We start from the raw sequence: 19158 nt of genomic DNA, 5'->3' as shown, positions 1-19158 counted from the left end.
GAGGGTGAGCGGCCAGGACTGGCTTGAGGGCGGCGGGAAGGGAGACCCGGGCCCCTCAGTGGGATTTGCGTTTGCTCGACCCGCAGTTGGCAAACCCAAGATGACACGCAAAGAGGCTCAGGGCTGCCCAGCCTCCGATGCTCTGGGTCCCGTGGCGGCAGTAGGGCCACGGCACCTGCAGGCTCCCGCAGACCAAGCCCACCGACCGGCTCATGTCCTGAGCCACAGAGCACACAGGGCAGGGCTCCCGTGTCACGGCGGGGACACAGAGGCGCAGGCAGAGTCTGGCTCTGGACAACGGGGTGGGGTGGGGGAGGTGCTGACGACAAGCTCGTCTGTCTTGTGACTTTAATCCTTAAACGGGGAGACCAGACACGTCAAAGCAGACCAGTGAGAGGACTCCCAAGAATGTCTGCAAAACGAAAAAGGAACCCTAAGACGTGAAGTAAAATCATCATTTTTCAATTTTTTATTTGTTTCTTAATTGAAGTACCGTTGATTTCTGTTATGTCAGTTTCAGGTGCTCCGCAAAGTGATTCAGTTATACGTACACACGCATGTGTCTATGCGTATAGGTAGATGGACAGACAGATAGACAGATAGATAGATAGGTATTTGTTTTCAGATTCTTTTCCTTATGGGTTATGATAAGACATTGAACATTGCTCCCCGGGCTGTACAGTAGGTCCTTGCTGGTTTTCTATTTTCTACAGAGTAGCTTGCATCTGCGAATCCCTCACTCCGAATTCTTCCCTGCCTCTTTCTCCTCTGGTGGCCACAAGTCCATTCTCCACGACTGCGTCTGTTTCCGTTTCACGCACAAGTTCAGTTACGTTGTATTTCAGACTCCACATATAAGGGCCATCAGGTGAGGTTTTATCTTTCACTTTCTGACTTAGGTCACTTCGTATGACCACCTCTAGGTCCATCCAGGTGGCTGCAAATGGCATCGTTTCATTCTTTTTTAGGGCTGAGTAATACTCCATCGAAAGTATGGACCACATCTTCTCTATCCGTTCACCTGTCAGTGGGCACTTAGGTTGTTTCCACGTCTTGGCTGCTGTGAATAGTGCTGCTGTGAACACTGGGGGGGGGGTATCTTTCTGAATTACGGTTTTCTCTGGATAGATGCCCAGGAGTGGGACTGCTGGATCACAGATTTTTTTTTTTTTTTTTAAGAGAGAATTGGCACAATGGAGGGGAGAGCAGAGTAAGTTCCCAGAGAGGCAGGACAAAACTCAAAAGACAAACATCAAAGGCCATAAATACCATCGTTTCATTGCAGTTGCAGAAAAAAGGGACCAGAGAAGCTGGAGAGAGGCAACAGCTACAGAGAGCGTGGCTGAGAGTTTTCTAAAATGGGTGAAACGGATGAGTCCCCATATGGAGAAGGGATTACGAATCCAAGAGCATAGACCCAAGCGTTTCACACTGAGAGAAATCCTCAAAGAGCAAGCTGAAGCCCGCCAGGCCCCAAGGTAAGAGTTTAGAAGTAGCCAGAGAGAAAAGACATTTCGCCTCCAATAGTATCCATGGCACTGACACCAGGACCCTGGGCAGCAACAGCAAAGGCAGGAAAAAATAGAATAAATAAAATCACATCTCCGAAGGGCTGAAGAAAAAGCAGGTGGGTCGGTGATTTTACATCTAGTGTCAAGAGCAAAGGAAAGATGGAAATATTTGGCGACCAAAATATAGACTCTAGGAGTTCCCCGGTGGCCTAGCAGGTTAAGGATCTGGCGTTGTCACTGCTGTGGTGTGGGTTTGATCCCTGGCCTGGGGACTTCCGCACGCCACGGGTGTGGCCAAAAAATGGAGACCTCAGCACCAAAAAAAGACCCTGGAAAAGGACTTCCTAGAGCAGAGTTCCGCCACGTTTCGCTGAAAAAAGCCGAGTGGTGAAGCACTTTGGGCTCTGCGGCCATGGGCAGCCCCCTCGTGTGGGCTGCTGTTGGCGCGACGCTTCCAAAAAGTCAGTGACTGGGCCACACAAAGAGCAAAACAAAACCCCAAACCGAACAGGCTGCAGGCTGCCTTGGGTCCATGGGTTGAAGTTTTCTGAAAGTTTTCTGGTCTAAAACAGTGGTCTTGAAACAAAAAGGCAATTCAAAATGCTGTTTTAACAATAAATCAAAAGGGGAAAAGGGAGAAGGAGTTGCCAGGAACTGGGTAAATTCAGGCAGGTTTCAAAGTCTTCCCTTCCCACTAAATATTTGCCATTGAAATACATTGAAATTTAATAGAACGTAACATTTTAAGTGGTGTCCGATGGGAGACCCCTCTGTGGGCATTGGCCTGACCTGCTCCTCAGTCTTCTTTCTTGTAAGGAAACATCTGAAATCTGGTGGCTCAGATGCGCGCAGTTATGTTTTTTCTGTAACGGTGGATGGGTCCAGGTGGCTCTGTCTCAGGGACTCTCACGCAGGGACAGTCTCAGCGGCCAAGCCTGTGCCACCTCCAGGTAGGGCTTTCTCACTCGCACACCTGCCCACTCCTGCAGGGCGAGGGCTGGACCTCAGTGGGGCTACCTCTGCACCCTCCACATCCTGTGGTTGTCTGGGGTTTGGGTACCAGCCATCCTCATGGATGTGGAAAGGCATGGACCCCCTTTGGGGTCCCAGCCTCAAAGTCCTGGAGTCCCAGGCCCGCAGCTTTTTCAGAGACGGGGGCATAGACCCCTTGTCAGCTCACATCCCAGCCCCAAGTACAGCGTCCCAGCCCCGAGCACAGCGTCCCAGCCCCGAGCAAAAATCCTCCCACATACAGTGTGCTCGCCGGCGCACAGATCAACACCCATCTTCAGCAAAATGATGTACGTTGAATGGAAGACTTCCCCTCATCCTATCTTACTTATATGAACACATCCTCAGTGCTTTAGCTTACATTTTAAAAATTAAAATTAAGGATAAAATTGATGCTGAATGCCGCTTCATGCCAGCAACTAATTATCTAAGGGGGTGTGATTTAAATGTAAGCATGGGAGGCATTTAAAAAATCTTTTTATGTTTACTAATCATTTGTCAAAATGTATTCCACATTCATGTGCTTTTAATCTAGTGCTGGGAAAATAACTGTAATAACGCCTCAACCTGGAGGAGATTTTAGCGTTTAAAGCCCAATGGCATCTGAATATTAAAAATATACATATTTATTCATATCATGACAGGGAATTCTGATAGGATGATAAAAAAAAACCTTGGAAACGTGAAATAAAATAGCCTTGGAAGCATAAAATATATTAGGTTACAGTTTAATGGAGGATTAGAATAGAAATACAAAGGTAAGGCAAAAATGAAGTGCTTCTGTTTCAACTACAACTATAAAACTTGTTGAATTTTTTTAATAGATGCCTGATATCCATTGCTGTATATTTAGATTTTGCTGCAAAAACATGAACTGTTTTGTTTCAATAACTGAAACATGATGAAAGTCTAGCTTTTGCCACCGTGTACACTTATGATGACAAATTTTAGGTATCACCATTTTCAAACATTCTACTGTGAAAACTAATACACACGGGTAGCATGCATGTTAATTCATTTTCATTCAGTGAACGCCACACAATAAACAGCGTGTCGCACAGGGCTTGTTCCTGCCCTGAGACCCTCGGACCCCCTCACCATCCCAGATTCCCTCTCTGGTCCTGAAAGTGACCACGTTCGCGAGCTGCTTTTGGTTTCTACTTTTTTGCTTTTTAGGGCTGCACCTGTGGCATGTGGACATTCTCAGGCGAGGGGCTGAATCGGAGCTGTAGCTGCCCGCCTGCACCACAGCCACAGCCACGCAGGATCCAAGCTTCGTCTTCAACCTACACCACAGCCACAGCAACGCTGGATCCTTCACCCACTGAGCGAGGCCAGGGATCAAACCTGAGTCCTCATGGATACGCGTCAGATTTGTTTCTGCTGAGCCACAGTGGAAGCTCCCTTGAGTTACTTTTTAAAACAGAGTCATTTGGGAATTCCCGTCGTGGCTCAGTGGAAACAAATCTGAGTAGCATCCATGAGGACCCAGGTTTGATCCGTGGCCTCGCTCAGTGGGTGAAGGATCCAGCCTTGCCATGAGCTGCGGTGTAGGTTGCAGATGCGGCTTGGATGTGGTGGATGTGGCATAGACCAGCGGCTAGCTAGCTACAGCTTGGATTTGACCCCTAGCCTGGAACCTCCATGTGCCGCCTGTGAGGCCCTAGAAAGACAAAAAAAAAAAAAAAAAAGATAATATAAAATAGAGGCATTCACCCTGAAATATCAGCCCTGACTGCTTTCACGCAGGGTGCACGGTTTCGTGCTAAGCTTGGTTCTCTCACAATTACGTTTGCAAGATGCACCAGCGAGTACAGAGTGAGTGGCCGTGGATAACGGCACCACAGAACACTTTCAAGCTGCAGCCTCAGATGCTTGTGGTGTTTGCATTTGTGTCCAAGACTCTTTCTCCACCCAGACGTGAAGCTCTTCTCCCCCAGTATCTTCTAGACTGATTCTCTTGTCAGTCCAGCTGGATCAGGTTTTACACATGGTGTGAGCACGGGTTCCAGTCTGGTGGCCCGCTTTCCGCACAGATACTCACAGTGCAGCATCACTGGGAGAAGCCAGCCTCCCATGGCTTCCTGGAGCCTGTCGTGCATGAGTTTCCACACATATGAGGTCTCCTTCTCCACGGCATCCAGGGTCCGTCTGACCCTTTGCTCTAAAACCACACTCCTCTTTTCTTGTTCTTTTTTTTTTTTGAGGGGGGCCGCACCCACGGCACATGGAGGTTTCCACGCTATGGGAGCTGTAGCCACTGGCCTACACCACGCACCAGATCCAAGCCACATCCGCAACCTACACCACAGCTCATGGCAACGCTGGATCCTTAACCCACGGAGCGAGGCCAGGGATCGAACCTGCAACTTCATGGATCCTGGTTGGGTTCGTTACCACTGAGCCACAACGGGAACTCCTAAAACCACACTTTTAATCACTAGCACTTATATTCAATAACCAGACTTGACATCCAGTGGAAGAAAGTCCGGCCAGCTTGCTCTTTCTCAAGATTATCTCGGCTGTTTTTGCCTCTGAATGTTGGTATAAGTGGTAGAATAATCTTTGAGCGTCTACAGAACCAAACCTAGTTTCTAGCCGCTGTTCTTGGTGTCTGCATGTTTTCTTCCTTTTGTGGTTTTATTTTATTTTATTCTTTGCTATTTTAGGGCCCCCCGGGGGCGTAGGGAGGTTCCCAGGCTAGGGGTCAGGTCGGAACTGCAGCTGCGGGCCTGCACCCCAGCCACGGCGATGCGGGACGGGAGCCGCATCTGGGACCCACACCGCAGCTCAGGGCAACGCCGGATCCTCCAAGCCAGGGATCGAACCTGCGTCCTCATGGGTGTTAGTCTTCACCTTTTCCGCTGCGCCCCGAGGGGACCCCCCTTTTCTTATTCTTAATTGAGCCATCAGTACCGTTTGTTAAAAATATGCATGGGGGGAGAGGCCCTAAAAGACAAAAAAAAACAAAGAAGCAGCAAATGAATATTTTACCTCCCCTTAGGCCTTCTCTTCCTTTCTTTAAATAGACCCGAGTTTCCAAACGTTACCGTTTCCTTTTTCTCTAAAGAACTTCTAACTTTTCTAACAAAACTCGTCTCCTGGCGCCAACTCCCCTCTCTTCATTTATCTGAAAAAGGCTTTATGGAAGGAAAATTACTCGGGTTTCAGAATTTTAGGGGTTTTTTGTTTGGTTGGTTTTTTTCTCTCTGCATTTCGAATATTTCCTTCCATCCTCTTCTTGCTCGCCTTGTTTCACACGTGGGCACTGGGCACAGAGACGGGGAGGCGGGCGGAGGCCACCGCTCTGATGTTGCCCCCCTCGTCCCAACCGGGAGAGCACAGAGCAGGGGTCAGAGGGTCAATCAAGCTGCCCAAGCTGGAGTCCCTGCGTGCGGAGGCCCCCGGAGGATGCGTAGGGCGTCAGGGCTCGCACTTCAGAAGCTGAAACACACCTGAGACCTGGGTGTGCCTGTGGGTACCTCGTCCGCCTGGTGAAGCCGCAGCCTGGAAGGCAGACCAGGTGGAGGGGCTGAACCTGGCAATCATGTCCTCCCCGCCCTCTGGGGACCCCCAGCCCGCGCAGATCCTGGCTTTGGGGGAGCTGGCCTCTTCCCTCTCTGCAGCCTTGGGGTCCCCCCGTCTTTCTAGCTTGCTGGTCACCTGGCATTGGCATGTCTGCCCTCCGCCCCTCGCAGCCTCGGGCCACGGGGTACCTGTCCTGGGCGAGATCCTGGGATCCGTCTGTTTGTGGCCAAGTTCTGTGCCCCTCGTAGCTAATTCCTTAATAAAAGAGCGCGTTTATGAAATCCGACAACGTTAGGGGAGATTTCTAAACGCCGTACATGAGGCCTTTCACGGGGAATAGTTAATGACAGCCCGGCTCATTGGAATAGAGATTTCATCTAATATCACTTTCAGAAAAGTCAATTGCAGGGTTATTTCTGCAGATTAAATTAACTCTATTCGGAGGTCACCTCCGGTAGCCAGATTGAGAGCGACAGATACACAACAGCAAATGCCATCAAGGCGCCATTAATCCCCCTGCACGCAAGGATCTTACTTCAAAAGAGGAGCTTTGTCTTGATCTGCGCCCCCCGGCCCCGCGCCTTTGCTGAAGGACGAAACGTACTGACCGATCCCCGCACAAGCCCGTCCCTGGAGGATGCCCGGGCTTGTCCTGAACCAGGCGAGGCCGGCAGTTCCTCCGCTGCGGCCATTCGGATCCGCGTTCCTCGCGGCGCTTCCAGGCACGGCCGCGGGCGGGAGGGACGGGGAAGAGCCGCTGCTCCTCGCTGCTCTCTGCTTCTTCAGTAAATAAGTCTTGCTGATTCTTTTCTTTCCTTGTTTCTTGTTCTTAGTGACCCGGGACTTACTTGGTTTGGGGGTGAGCACCTGAAGGTTTAGGGGTGATGCAGGTTCTGACGAGGATGGACGTCTCGGGAGGGAGAAGGGACACTGCCCTGAGGCCAGCGAGGACCGGGGCTCCCGCAGCCCCCCCACCCCGGCTTCCTCCCCCCGCCTCACGGCCCCTTCCTTTGGCTGCCAGTCGCACAGGTGCCTCTGAGCTCGGCTCATGGGTGCAGCTGGCGGAAGGGAGGCCCCGTTAGGCAAGGCCGTCTTCTAGTTTGGAACCTGGGACGGGAGCTGCTTTGAAAAAGGATCTTTGCCCCTGCGATTCAGCTCTCACCCTGGATCTCGAGGTGAGAGCTCCCTGGACTGTCTCAGTGGCCCCACAGCTGGTGAGGAGTGTCCACAGCTCAGACAGACGCAGGAAGGGCCACGCAGAGAGGCAGGTGCAGGCGGGGGGATGTGGCCTCAGCGCAGGGTCCCCTGGACCCACCAGAGGCTGCAGGAGGCAGGAAGCCGCTCCCAAGGGCCACCTGGCTGAGCCTCTGGCCCCTGTATGCAGCCCCCAAATCTGTGGGACAGTAATGTCGGGGGCCGTGACTCCCCTAGTTTGTGGCCACGGATTAGGGCAGCCGCTGGTGATCTGCAGGGGATCCAGGAACCAGCATTTTGCCTCCCGAATGCCCCTGTGTCCTGTGAGTCCCCCCAGCCCCAGCTTAGGAAGCCCATCTACACACCGCCTCCTCCTGGGCACCCCCGGGAGTACCTGTCTCGTGATCTGTTGTTTCTTCTGAGGATGGGGCATGGCTGCCACTCCGCTGGCAGGGGTATTCTTTGGCTCCGCTGGAGCCATGCTTGCACCCGGTCCCAGGCACTGTGGGTGCAGAGCCACTGGGTGGCTGTGGCTGTGGTGTGGCCGGCCTGTCTCAGACCTGCTGGAGGAAGGTCTGGAGCTGCAAGTGTTTTGAATTTGAATAGTTTCCTTCCTTCTTCTGCCCCGGCTCCTCCATCCCTGGAGCCCAGCTGCCCGACCTGCTTATTCTGGAATCCACGCGGGGAAGGTCTGATGCCGCTTCTGCCTGGAGGGTCTCGGTCAAGGTCACCTCGCTGGGCCCTGGACCCTCTCTGGGAGGCAGGGAGGGTGAGCCACGCCAGGCAGAGCCTCTGCTTCCTCTTTGACACACCCTGTCGTGTGTTCTCAACAGCGGCTTGTTTGCGCTAAAGTCAGCTCACCCAGAAAATCCAGTTCCAGCCCGTTTCCCTCGCAGCCCTCCCCGAGCGGCCCCCTCCTTCCCGGGAGACCGAAGGTGCTGGGGGTCCTCGTTTGCTCCCCACCCTGTTCCTGCTGGGTCTTGTGGGAGGAGCCTGGGGCCACCGAGCTCCTGAGGACTGGCCCGCGGGCCTCTGGAGAGGAAGACCAGCGCCCTGCAGGCTCTGTGGCAGGTGGCAGCATCGGCAGACCCTCTCTCACCGCCTCACCCCGCCCCATGTCTGGGCCCTCGCCACCCCTCCCCAGCCCCGATTCTGGCCTAGCAGGGCTTGGGGCCTCTGCCCACTCCCAGGGCTGAGAACGTGCGGGTGCCCATTAACTAGACTGCGGGCACTGCCCACAGCTCTGGAGGCTGGGCGCCGGCTCCCAGGGCCCTTCTGCTTCACAGACAGACGCTGTGCCCCCCAGGGCCAGCGGGAAGGGGCGAGGGGGACGCTCATGGCGGGGGGGCTCGATGAGGACACAGATCCCATCTGTGGGCCCCACCCTCACGAAGGTCTCACCTCCCCAGACCCACCGCGTGGGGTCAGAATCCCAGCAGGCACATTTTGGAGACTCGAACCTGCAGACCTAGGGCTGGAGTCGACAAAGGAGTAAATGCAGGCGAGGAAAGGGAGGGGTTCCGACAGGATCGACTCAAATCCGAACCCCTCAGAACTGAGTCGCCGACCCTCCCGAGGGCCGAGGGGGCGGCTGCCAAGCGCCCCTGCAGACAGCTCAACGCACACGCGCCCAGACTCGCTGCGGGTCTGAGCGGGGCCTGGCCAGGTCTCGCCCCGCCAGGACCAGACAGGCCCGGCTGTGGGTTGGTGTTTTGAGAGCACCTGCTCTCCCGAGAGGAGCCGCGGTGCCCTGAAGCCTGCATATCGAGCTCTCTCTCATCTCTCTCATCTGTTTGTCTGTCTATCCACAGCTCCCGCTGGTCTGTTTCTCGGCAGAACTAACACAGACCAACGTGTCCGACTCCAGCTCAGGCCCCGGCTCAGGGGGGCGTCAGCAGACACTGCGGGCTGTGAACTCAAGCCCCCCTCCCCTCTGGCTCACACAGGCTGTTCTGGGCTCAGGCTGGCCCTGGACGTGACCACGAACTGGGAGGCCTGACCTCCCACTGGAAGCTTCAGCCCTGAGCCCCTGGTACCCCACCCCACCCCTGTCCACCCCCTGAGGACAAGGACGGCCCGGGAAATAGGGCAGGGGGCAAACTCTAGGCCCCGAACCCTGGATTCAACCTCCCAGAAGAACAACCAAGGTAGTGGGGGGGAGGCCTGGGGGAGGCTGGGAGGGGAGAGCACGGCCTGGGGGGGGGCACTGGGCAGAGAAGGGGGTGCTTCACCAAGCCTCTGTGACAGGTGGGGGCCGTGGCATCCTGGCGGAGGCTGATAGGGCAGGAGGGTGGGGACAATCGGGGCCGTTTCGCAGAAAAGCACAGGGAGACTCAGAGGAGCTTTTTCAGGCCCGAAGCCGGTCAGGAGGAGAGTCGGGCTGCTGGGGGGAGACACAGACACTCCCCTGGAGGCAGCCCCGTGCACACCTGCACTCTCCTGGCCTCACCTGCTCCCAGGTCCCCAGGGCTCAGCCCCACCCCAGCCCAGTGCTGCCGCCAGCGGGGGTTCCTATGCAATTGGGCCCCTTTGCTCTGACCCCTGGGGCCAGGCCACGAATCCAGCTAATCTTCCTCCTAGAGACTCACTGGGGTTGACATGCCCCAGGCCCGGCGCCTCAGCTCCCTGGTCTCCTGCGGGCTGGAGCCACTAGCTTTCGGGCAGGAGCGGGTCCCAGGAAGCTGTTGTGTGTCTGCTTACTGTTTCCAGGGACTTCTGTGCGCAGAGGCCATGGTGGAAGCGCTGAGAGCCCCCACCAGGTACAAAGGCACTGCCAGGTGGCACGCTGGCCCCCTTAGCCCCAGGCTGTCCTGCAGTGGAATTTGCATAAGGCCAGGGGTATGGAGGGGGCTCCAAGAAGTTGGTTTTCCGCCCAAAGCAGGATGACCTGAGCTGCCTTTCCCAGAAGCTGCCCAGGACCCTGGGGGTGGTGGAGGGACAGAGACGGAGGGACAGGGAGGGGAGGCAGACATGGGGGACAGAGGCGAGCAGCGGCCAGAGCTGCGGGGAAGGCGGCCCGGGAACATGGCCTCGTCCCATTCCTGCCCCTCGATTCCCGCGAGGCCCAGCTGCAGGCACACCCGGAGGGGGGCTTTTGCTCGCCTGGGGCCTCCAGGGTCCATCTTGCTCCAGGATGGAGGAGGCGAGGACAGAGGGCTCCGAGTCCCTGCAGCCCGGGCAGCGTCTCCTGTCACCTCACCTGCCTTCTCTCATGTAATCTCAAGGATCCAGAGGGGTCACCCCTCTGGACCCCCAGGTGCGGGTAGGGTGGTGGTGGGCGTGGCTGCTGGAGGGGCCGTGTCCTCAGCCGCGCCTTCGGGACTGGAGTAGGGGTCCTGGGCCAGCTTGAAAGGGGGGCTTGTGGGGGTACAGGCGGCATCAGAGTCTGCTGTGCTCTGTGGCTGGGCGTGTGGCCTTGTGGTCAGTGGGGCCTGCTCTGCTCCTGGACAGTGAGGGTGGGGCGGGCAGGGCGGGGTGTCAGATTCAGAAAAGGGGCTGTTTGGACCTGGGGAGGGAACACAGGCCAGGCCCCGACCTGCTGCCTGGTGGGCCTTGGGCTGCCCGCGTGGCCCGTGGTCTCGGCTCCTGTTGTTTTTCTCTCCCCGCGCCTGCCTTGTTCACTGGATTAACCTTGAGAACGGACAGGGGTGGCCTGGCCGCTGAGTGACACCCTGAGAAGAGCAGATATTGAGTGTAACCTCGGGCAATGGGCTGATTTACCTCCGGGGGCGGTGGGGGGGAGGCGACTTTGCTTCCCAGTGAATCAATGGAAGCCTCGCGTCAATAAATCTTAATGTTCTTTCAACAAAAATCGATGCCTCTCTTCCTATTGTGATGGTGCCCGGGGCGCCCGGCGGGAGCAGGTGCCTCACAGCCTCCACGGCGTGGTGGCCTTCCCCTCAAAGCTTCAAGGCCCCTGACCAAGGTGACCGGGACCTTTTAGCCGGACCTGGCAGCCTGGGACCACTCACAGCCCCCAGGCTGGCTCCTTGGCCTCCTGGGGCGGGGTGGGCGGGGTGGGTGGGGAGAGCACACACGGGAGACCCACGGGAGCCCCACCCGGCATCACCCACCCAGGCAGTGCTCTCCTGCCAGCCAGGACACCGAAGTGCCCACTGGGCCTTCGGAGCGCTCCCCCACTCCCATTTCCAGGCTCTATGGGCCACAGGCTGGTCTGGCCACGGGAGGGGGCCCAGGACCTCTGGGGAGCCACGGAGCCCACCGCCCTCATGAGCTGGGGGACCTGGGTGGGGGTGGGGGAGGGGGAGTCACCTCAGTCCCTCCTGGGCACGGAGAGCCCCAAGCCTGCACAGGGATGGGCCAGGCATTGCTGGGTGCACGGGCCAACCCCCAACATCCCTGGTACCCCAAACTCTCCTTCCCTCCCAGCTCCTGTGCACACAGGGTCCAGGTCACTGAAGACAGCTCCCTTCAGGAGTTATTGAAGGACCAGCCCTCCCCCAGCGCCACCCTGAGGCCCCAGGGGGCTGGTTCTGTTGCACCCGTGGCTTCCGCACGAGGAAGCAGACCGGCTAGTGCAGGTGGAGACAAGGCGGCTGGTGCTGGGGCCCTGGGCTCTCCCCCGCACCATCACTCCCCCATCGCTGGCTTTCTGACGGCGCCTTCCTGGCGGGGAGGGGGCTCCAGGGTCTCCTCTCATAACGGCGGCCACGGCGCTGGAGGCCAAGGCTGAGCATTGCGAGTGCGTGAACCCAGGCTGCAGAGACGGCCCGCGGGCGCCAGACGCGCCTCCTGTCCTGGAGCACGCGGTCCGAAAGGGCTGCGACGGTGACGGAGCCGCAGGAAGGAGGCGCCCTCCGACTCAGGACGACAGCAGCCACAGCACAACTGCTCTGACTGTTGTAAGTTCATGAATTATGGAGATTGAAATGATTATTTTTGTAATTGTAAGTTAGAGGATTTTTTGGCCATGGATCAATTTGAAGGAAATTGAAATACAGTTTTTAAGTGAGTGCATTGGCAGAAGGAACACTGTGTGTGTGTGTGTGTGTGTGTGTGTGTGTGTGTGTGTGTGTGTGCGCGCGCGCGCGTGCGCAGGAGAGCCCCTGTCTGCAGCCTGGACCAAGCGCCAGTGAGTAGCCATGGGCACAAGATTCTGCATTAACTGGTTCCCAGACCCTAAGGAAAATGGGCTGCTGTGACACTGCGTGTCAGGTGTTGGTCCCCAAATGTCTCCAAGGACTGAAGGGTTCAGGGACCACAGACGAAGAAAAACACGAGCGCAGGACAAACCCCGCTCTGAGTGCCATGTGGTTGCCCTCCTCACAGTGAGACCTGCAGGGGTGGCAGAGAAGCTTCCAGAAGGTTCAGGGGCATGTTGTCGGATGGGAGGTACGCCTGTGTGTGAGAGCAGCAGTGGTGGGGACACGGGGATGCCCTCTGCCTCTCCTCTTCCTGCCCAGCCTGTCGCAGCCAGGCTTTCCCCAACCCTCGCCAGCTTCCTCCTCCTCACCTTCCCCTTGAGCTGAATTCCATCAACTCGGCCTCCTCCCTCCTGGGCGGCTCAGACTGCCCTGCCCAGGGCGAGGCCTCTCCTTCCCATCTCCCTCTCCCTCTCTCTGGGTGATCTCCGTACCTGCAGCCTGGAGTGTGGGCCACAGAGAGAGCCTCCCTCTCCCGCCTCCAGCTCCCACCTTCCTGGTACCTGCTCATGGCCGTGTCAAGGCACCCAGCTCCACCTGCCCAAACCCAGTTCCCGACCCCTCCCCTCTCTCAGGACGGCACCCACCTGGCCCCTATAGACCATGCCCGAAATCTGGGAGCCACCCCCATCCTGGACTCCTCTCAAACCCTCGCACGCTCCATAGTCATTCAAGTACCAGTTTGGCCATTTCTGTGCCTGACCATCGCTGAGTCTTGGAGCTGACCTCGACCAGCCTCTGGCTCTGCCCACTCCCGCCTCACCAGCCCCCCTGCCTCACGGGCTGCAGGAGGCACCCAACATAAGCCAGAGATGCTGTCAGCTCCCCTCTGCCTCCACACTACCTTCAGCTCAAGTCATCTGGTCCTGGAGCCTCTTCTGGGTTCGTAACAATGTAACCATGTGCATCTCTCCTGGCTCAGGTTAGTGTTGCAATTTTACATTCCTTTGTGTGGTCATTTGCATACTTACATTTGTTTGTGTGGTCATTTGCATATTTACCCGTGAGGATAGAGATTGTATCAGTTTTTACACAGCACTGTTTCCTCCTGGCCCGGCTTGGAGCCCACCTAGCGGAGGCGGCAATGCTTCCATCCCTCCCTCCCTGGTTCTACCCATCTGCCCACCCACCCATGTCCTTCTCTCTGCCTCCGTCACCCCTTCCATCCTCCTCCCCCCTCCCTTGCCCATTGCATACGTCCATCCCCCCTCCCTTCCATCCATCCATCCCTCTCTCTCCCTCCCTACATTGTCCACCATCCCCCATCCATCCATCTCCATCCGGGAGACACGCGTGAGATGAGTACTGGGCCCCAGGCACAGGCGTTTTACGCAGATTAACTCAGTAGATACGCCCAACACACTTAAGAGGGATAATAACTTGTTATTAACCTTGAGCTCTGGAAGAAAACACTAAGGCTCGGGACGGTTAAGAACTTGAGCCATCAGAAAACCTCAGAGCCCAGACCGCGAAATCCCCTCCGACGCCCGCTCCCTCCCCGTGAGGCCCTCTTGGAAGTCCTCACCTACTTTGACTCATCCTGAGGTCTCTCCCGGAAAGTCACGTCCCAAAGTCAGTTCCGACAAGACCTGCCGCGGTGGCCTTGTGGGGTCCCGACCCGCTGCTCCCATGGAGACACCTGGCAGTGCAGTAGCTGAGTTGCCACACTGGGGACAGCCGGGCACCACGACCTTGCCAGCTGTCCTCTGAAGCATATCTGTGCCCAGCCGGCTCCCCAGATTTGAGGGGGGTCCCTGTTGGAGGGACTGTTGAGCACTGTGGGTCATGGACCAGGACAGCAGGGGGGTTGGTGACCACAGGGGGCTCTTGCATCTTCTCTGTCTCCTGGGACCCTCGGAGCATCAGCCCTGGTGTATGGGAAAAACACAGCCCCCTCCTTCAAGGGGGTGTGGTCTGATGGGGGAGCAGACAGTTAACTGGCGGGAGAACCCAAGCGAGCAGCACAAGCAGGGGGGTGGGAGAGGAGGCGGGACACGCCAGCTCCGACCTGGGAAAGCGCTTGTTCTTGGTCTTGAAGAGGCAGGAGGTGTTCACAGACGGTGGGTGGGACCCAGGATGGGGGTGGGAGGAAAGCAATAGATGCTCTCTTCTAGCCCCTGCTCGGAGCCAGGTGTTTCAAACGTCCCACGTCATTTAACCCTCCCAAGAGCTCTGTTGGACATGTTTCACAAACGAGCAAATGGACCAAGGATGCACAACTAGTAGTTGTTTGAGCCGGAACCCAGGACCCAGTCTCGCTCCCGCCCCCCGGCCTTCCCACCGCATTACGATGCATCGTACCGTGGGGTGAAAACCATCCCTGGCAGCCCCCAGGGACCCAGCGGCTCCACGAAGTCCCAGGAGGAGGGACAAACAGGCTCAGGTGCGCCGGGGTCACGCAGAGTCATCACACACCAGCGAGGGACCTTTCAGGAGGAAGAGGTGGTGTGGCCCCCGGGACCCGCTGCAGAGCCCAGAGAGCTCTGCCCGGTGTTCTGTGATCATCTCACGAGAAAAGACTCTGGAAAACAATGGATGTGCTCACGTACAATTGAACCACTTTGCTGTGCGGCAGACATTGTCACAAACTTGCAAATCAACGGCGCTTCAATAAAACTTTAAGAAATGAGAGGAAAAACACTGGAAGCAAGAAAAACCTATGCAAAGAAACTTCCTATGAATTCGTCAGAGGCTTAATTAGAACGCGGCTTCCACAAGACAAGAGCTCGAGATGAGATGATTAAAAAATTATGACAATATCATGAAGATTTCAGAGTCCTGGAGAAAAATGGAGGCAGAAGCACCATCACTTCCAAACTGGAATCTTGGAACCGTGATGAATGGAAGGGGTTTGAATGAAAATTAAGCTGTTGACACAGGACAGTGGCACTGAGGTCCATCTGCACCGAGTTAAAAGGCAGGGTGGGGTTAGGACGCCATCGTGGGCTTGGATGAAGGCAACCTGAAATCACCCGGAGAACAACAACGCCTTGGGCGATGTAACGCAAGAGACGCCTCCTCCAGAGTGCAGAGCGGCTCTCCCACCAGCACGGAACAGGTGCCACGGCGCGCTGCCCCAGAAAGACCGGCCACAGGAGGACGCATCCTGGCGATCTCGCGGCCCTCAGCAGGTGGGAGAACTCTGCGGGCATCTCAGGGCACGCCAGTCAGTGCCAGGGAGAGGGTGCAGGCTGCCTGTCCTCTGCCAGACCCTTTCTAGGCAAAGGTGGAGGGCTTGGCGGCAGAAAGGCGAGCTCCCTGAACTGAGGGTCTTTAGTGTAAAGGCCTGTCCTCTCTGCCCATCAGTTGCCACCCCCCACCCCCACCCCCTGGCTCTTGGCAGGACGCTGGCTGTGGCCGGCTCAGAGCCGAGCCCCCCGGGTGGGGCTACCGAGCTCCTGGCGGGGAGATGGTCATCTGACTGCCCAGGTGCTTCTCCGCGCAGAGCCCAGCGGGCCCTGGCTCCCTGGAAGCGGTGGGGACACTCCTGGGCGCGGCCAAGGCCGTGTGATGGGCCAGCCTGCCTATCACAGGATCCAGAAAAGACCGCCTCGGGGTCAAGGCAGAGTCACCCAAAGCCTTCGTGGTTTCTGGAAAAGACCATGAATGACCTGAGCCGAGATGGGCAGCACCCCCCAGGTCCAACCCTCCTGATGCCCCTGGGGGGTCCGGGCACAGAGGGGCCGGCCGGGCCTGGGGCTCTTTCAGCTTTGGGGCTGCTAACTTCAGACTCTCCTGAGTTTGGCCCATATGTGTGTGTGTGTGTGTGTGTGTGTGTGTGTGTGTGTTTGACACTGGGGTGTGTGTCTGTGGTTTCCTGAAGCTCTGAATTTTATTGAACCACCATAACCGACCATTCTCTCCCCCCGCCCCCCCACCGCCTCAGTGTCACCTCCGTCCGATGTGTCATCTGCCCTTTACCAGTCAAGGCTAGAACGGGGTCCATGATCCCAGCCTGAGGCGGTGCCGTTGCTGCTGATTCCTCTCGAGGGAAGGGATGGGTTGGGCAACGTTGAGTGGTTGTTGCAGAGACATCCTGCACCTGTCTCTTGTCCTCTGGGGATGGGGCCTGGGGTGCTTCCCCCTTCCCCCCGATCCTGGGACGACAGTCTTCGGGCCCCCACTCACCCCTCCTCTGGGCCCGCGCCCGCGTCAGGGCAGGAAAGTGATGCCCATGATGGGAAGAGGTACCAGCTGTGACACCTCCAGAGGAAGACCTTGCTTCCTGCTTTACAAGTGGGTCCAACAATAGTAAGATTAGAATCTCCAGAAAAACAAAGTTGTAAATCACAAAAAAAAGATAATAAAATACAATCAATACCGAAATAATGGCAGTAAATGGGTGCTTTGGATGCCGTCTGTGTTTTAAGATACTGGGGGAAACGCCCTCATAAAACTCTAATAAATCACTTTGGTTTAATCACCAGGATATAAATGAAATTTATAGTGTCATCTGCGAGGCACCCTTAGTTCCTCATTTCTGACAGTTCAAGGAAAAATGGCATTAATTCAAGTCTGTTTAATTAATTTATTTTAAAATTAATGGTTTATTAGTTTTTTATTTTTAAACATTTCCTTAAAGCATCAATCTACTTTCCCTATTTCTCTTCCCCTCATTTCAGAGGCGATGCTGTGTGTCCTTATTTTCTTTTCTGGGACTCGGCATCAGCGGGGACCTTGCAGAAAATATCTCCAAATCGCACACACACGCCCCTCCCCCGTCCTCCCAAGGTCCCTTCTGGCATCAGGACAGGCCTCTCGGGTCTCCGTGTCATCAGTGGTGAAAGAGCCGACCTCGGCCGGTCCCTCTGTACCCTGGCCCGTGGCCCCCCGTAGCCGAGCGCCACCCCCCTGGCCTTTGATGGGAGACGCGGCTGGAACCCCTTTCGCAGACGGGAAGCGGGGACCCGAAACATGCCCCAAGGCCAGCCAGCCCAGCTGCAAAGCCAGAGCCACCAGGAGCCTCAAAGTCCTCAGGCACCTAGGGGCCACTTGAAGGGGTGGACGCAGAAACCAACCAACCTCCACGGCTCTTTCCTGCAGAGCCACCAGCTGGAGTGATCGCTGTCACACAAAGGTCATCAGAGCGCAACTCTCGCCGCCATCAGCTTAAACCAAATCACGAGGCCAGCTTGAGGGGGTCAGCCGCTGAGGCTTTGGGTAGATGCCTATACCCAAAAGGGCAGAGTTGTCCTATTCTGTCTGGATTCCAATCTCTGTGCCCCCATGTCCTGGCTGTGTGACTTCAAGCCAGTTCCTCAACCTCTCTGGGCCACAGCTTTGTCATCCACACTGTGGGGCATACCTGTCGGGGGAGGCCAGCTGCTGGGGCAGCCCCCTCTAAGCTCGGTGGAAGAGCTCAGTAGAGGAGAATTTCCTGTTTAGGAAAGGTCCCAAGAGGGAGCTCCCGGCTGTGGGCTTGTCTCTCCCAAGAGGAGCAGAGACCGGCTTGAGTGGCCTGAGGCTTGGCCGTCCTCAGCATGTGGCTTCCCGGATGGAGCCGACCTGCAAGGAGGGGGTTTGGGTGGCCCAGCGCCGCCACTCACATCCCGGAGGGAGACTGGCCGCCTGACCTCACGCCCAGCAGGCTGCGGCTCGGGGCACCCGGCTGAGCAAAGCCAGAGCAGATGCAGGTCAGCTTGTGACAAGGACGGCGCCACCTCAAGGGTGGGAAACGCCAGGAGCTGCCGTCTTCTCCCCGCCGCTTTGGGGAGTCCCAGACACCGGCTCCCCCAGGCCTGGGGGACCAGCCCGAGGTCCTCGCCTTGTGACGCAGAGCCAGCGGGACCTCCGGTAACGGAGAAACTTGTTTGCATGCCTGCGGGAGAATGAGGGTCTGAGAGCAGTGAGACGGTTTGGAGGAGACGCCCGAGCGGGAGGCTGTCCCACAAAACCGTGTCCCGAAGCTCACGCAGCCACCGCGGAGCGCGGGGTCCAGGGGGACGCAGCCTCTCCCGACGCCTGTGGGGGTAAGTTCACTTGTCCCCTGCGCCTGGGGACAGACCCCGACTCCGTGGGATGGAGGACGCAGAGGCTGGAGTCGCCGTCTAGCGGCTGTGAGAGACCCCACCAGGGACTGGGCAGAAGGAGCCTCAACTCCGATCAAATCAAGCCTGGAATCCAGCGGGGCCAGGAGAGCGTGAGGCCCTGGTGTGGCGGAACCCGCTCCCCTGGGGAAAGCCCAGCCCAGGCCCTTCCCTGCTCAGACCTGGGACAAAGGGCGTACTTACAAAGCCGGCAGGGGATGTGCCTGGACGGGTGGGGCTGGGCCCGGGGAAGGGTTTCTTCGCCTCACTCAGGAGTGTAGTCGTTACTGGAGAAGGTGAGAAACCACAGCCTCGTCAGCTGACACGCATCCGAGTGCAGAATGGCTGTTAGGAGAGGGTGGCGTAGACCAGGCCGGCGGACAGACATCCAGGAGCAGCTGCTACGGAGTCTCAAGCTGACCAGGGATTATATCCTCCTCAGACTGGACGGTTCTGCAAATCAACGGGAGAAATGACGGCAAGGGGTCGAAAGGGACCTGGGGGGAGGGCGGGGGGACCCTGGGGGACTTGCCCCTCCCGCCATCAGAGGAGCCGTCCGCCAGGTCCCAGTGGGCGGGGTGGGGGCCAAGCATCCTGCTCAGCGTGGCCTTGCTCTGCCGGACGCTGCTGGTGCCGAGAGTGGACGGGACGCTTGCATTCTGTCCCCGGGGAGCAGAGGCTTGCAGTGGAGCCCAGCGTGTCCGTGGGACATGGAGCCCCTGCGGC

The 19158-nt window shown here is 57.2% G+C and overlaps 1 long non-coding RNA gene across 1 annotated transcript; it reads right to left on the bottom strand.

Annotated features, from left to right (window-relative positions):
• Window positions 1-3234: 3234 nt before the first annotated feature.
• LOC146403065 (uncharacterized) lies at window positions 3235-8075 on the bottom strand. Its single transcript, XR_014845360.1, has 2 exons — window positions 7639-8075; window positions 3235-5471 (listed from the first exon to the last, which is right to left on the bottom strand). It is a non-coding gene; the product is annotated as an uncharacterized LOC146403065 (long non-coding RNA).
• Between the last annotated feature and the right edge of the window lie 11083 nt (window positions 8076-19158).

The sequence above is a fragment of the Sus scrofa genome, chromosome 5, assembly GCF_054392235.1.
Source record: "Sus scrofa isolate SSC_HxYL_T2T_F1_AM1 chromosome 5, Sscrofa_HxYL_maternal_Yorkshire_Landrace_v2.0, whole genome shotgun sequence".
Lineage (NCBI taxonomy): Eukaryota > Metazoa > Chordata > Mammalia > Artiodactyla > Suidae > Sus > Sus scrofa.
Note: the sequence above shows the minus strand (reverse complement) of the source record. Positions and strands in the feature narration are given on the sequence as shown.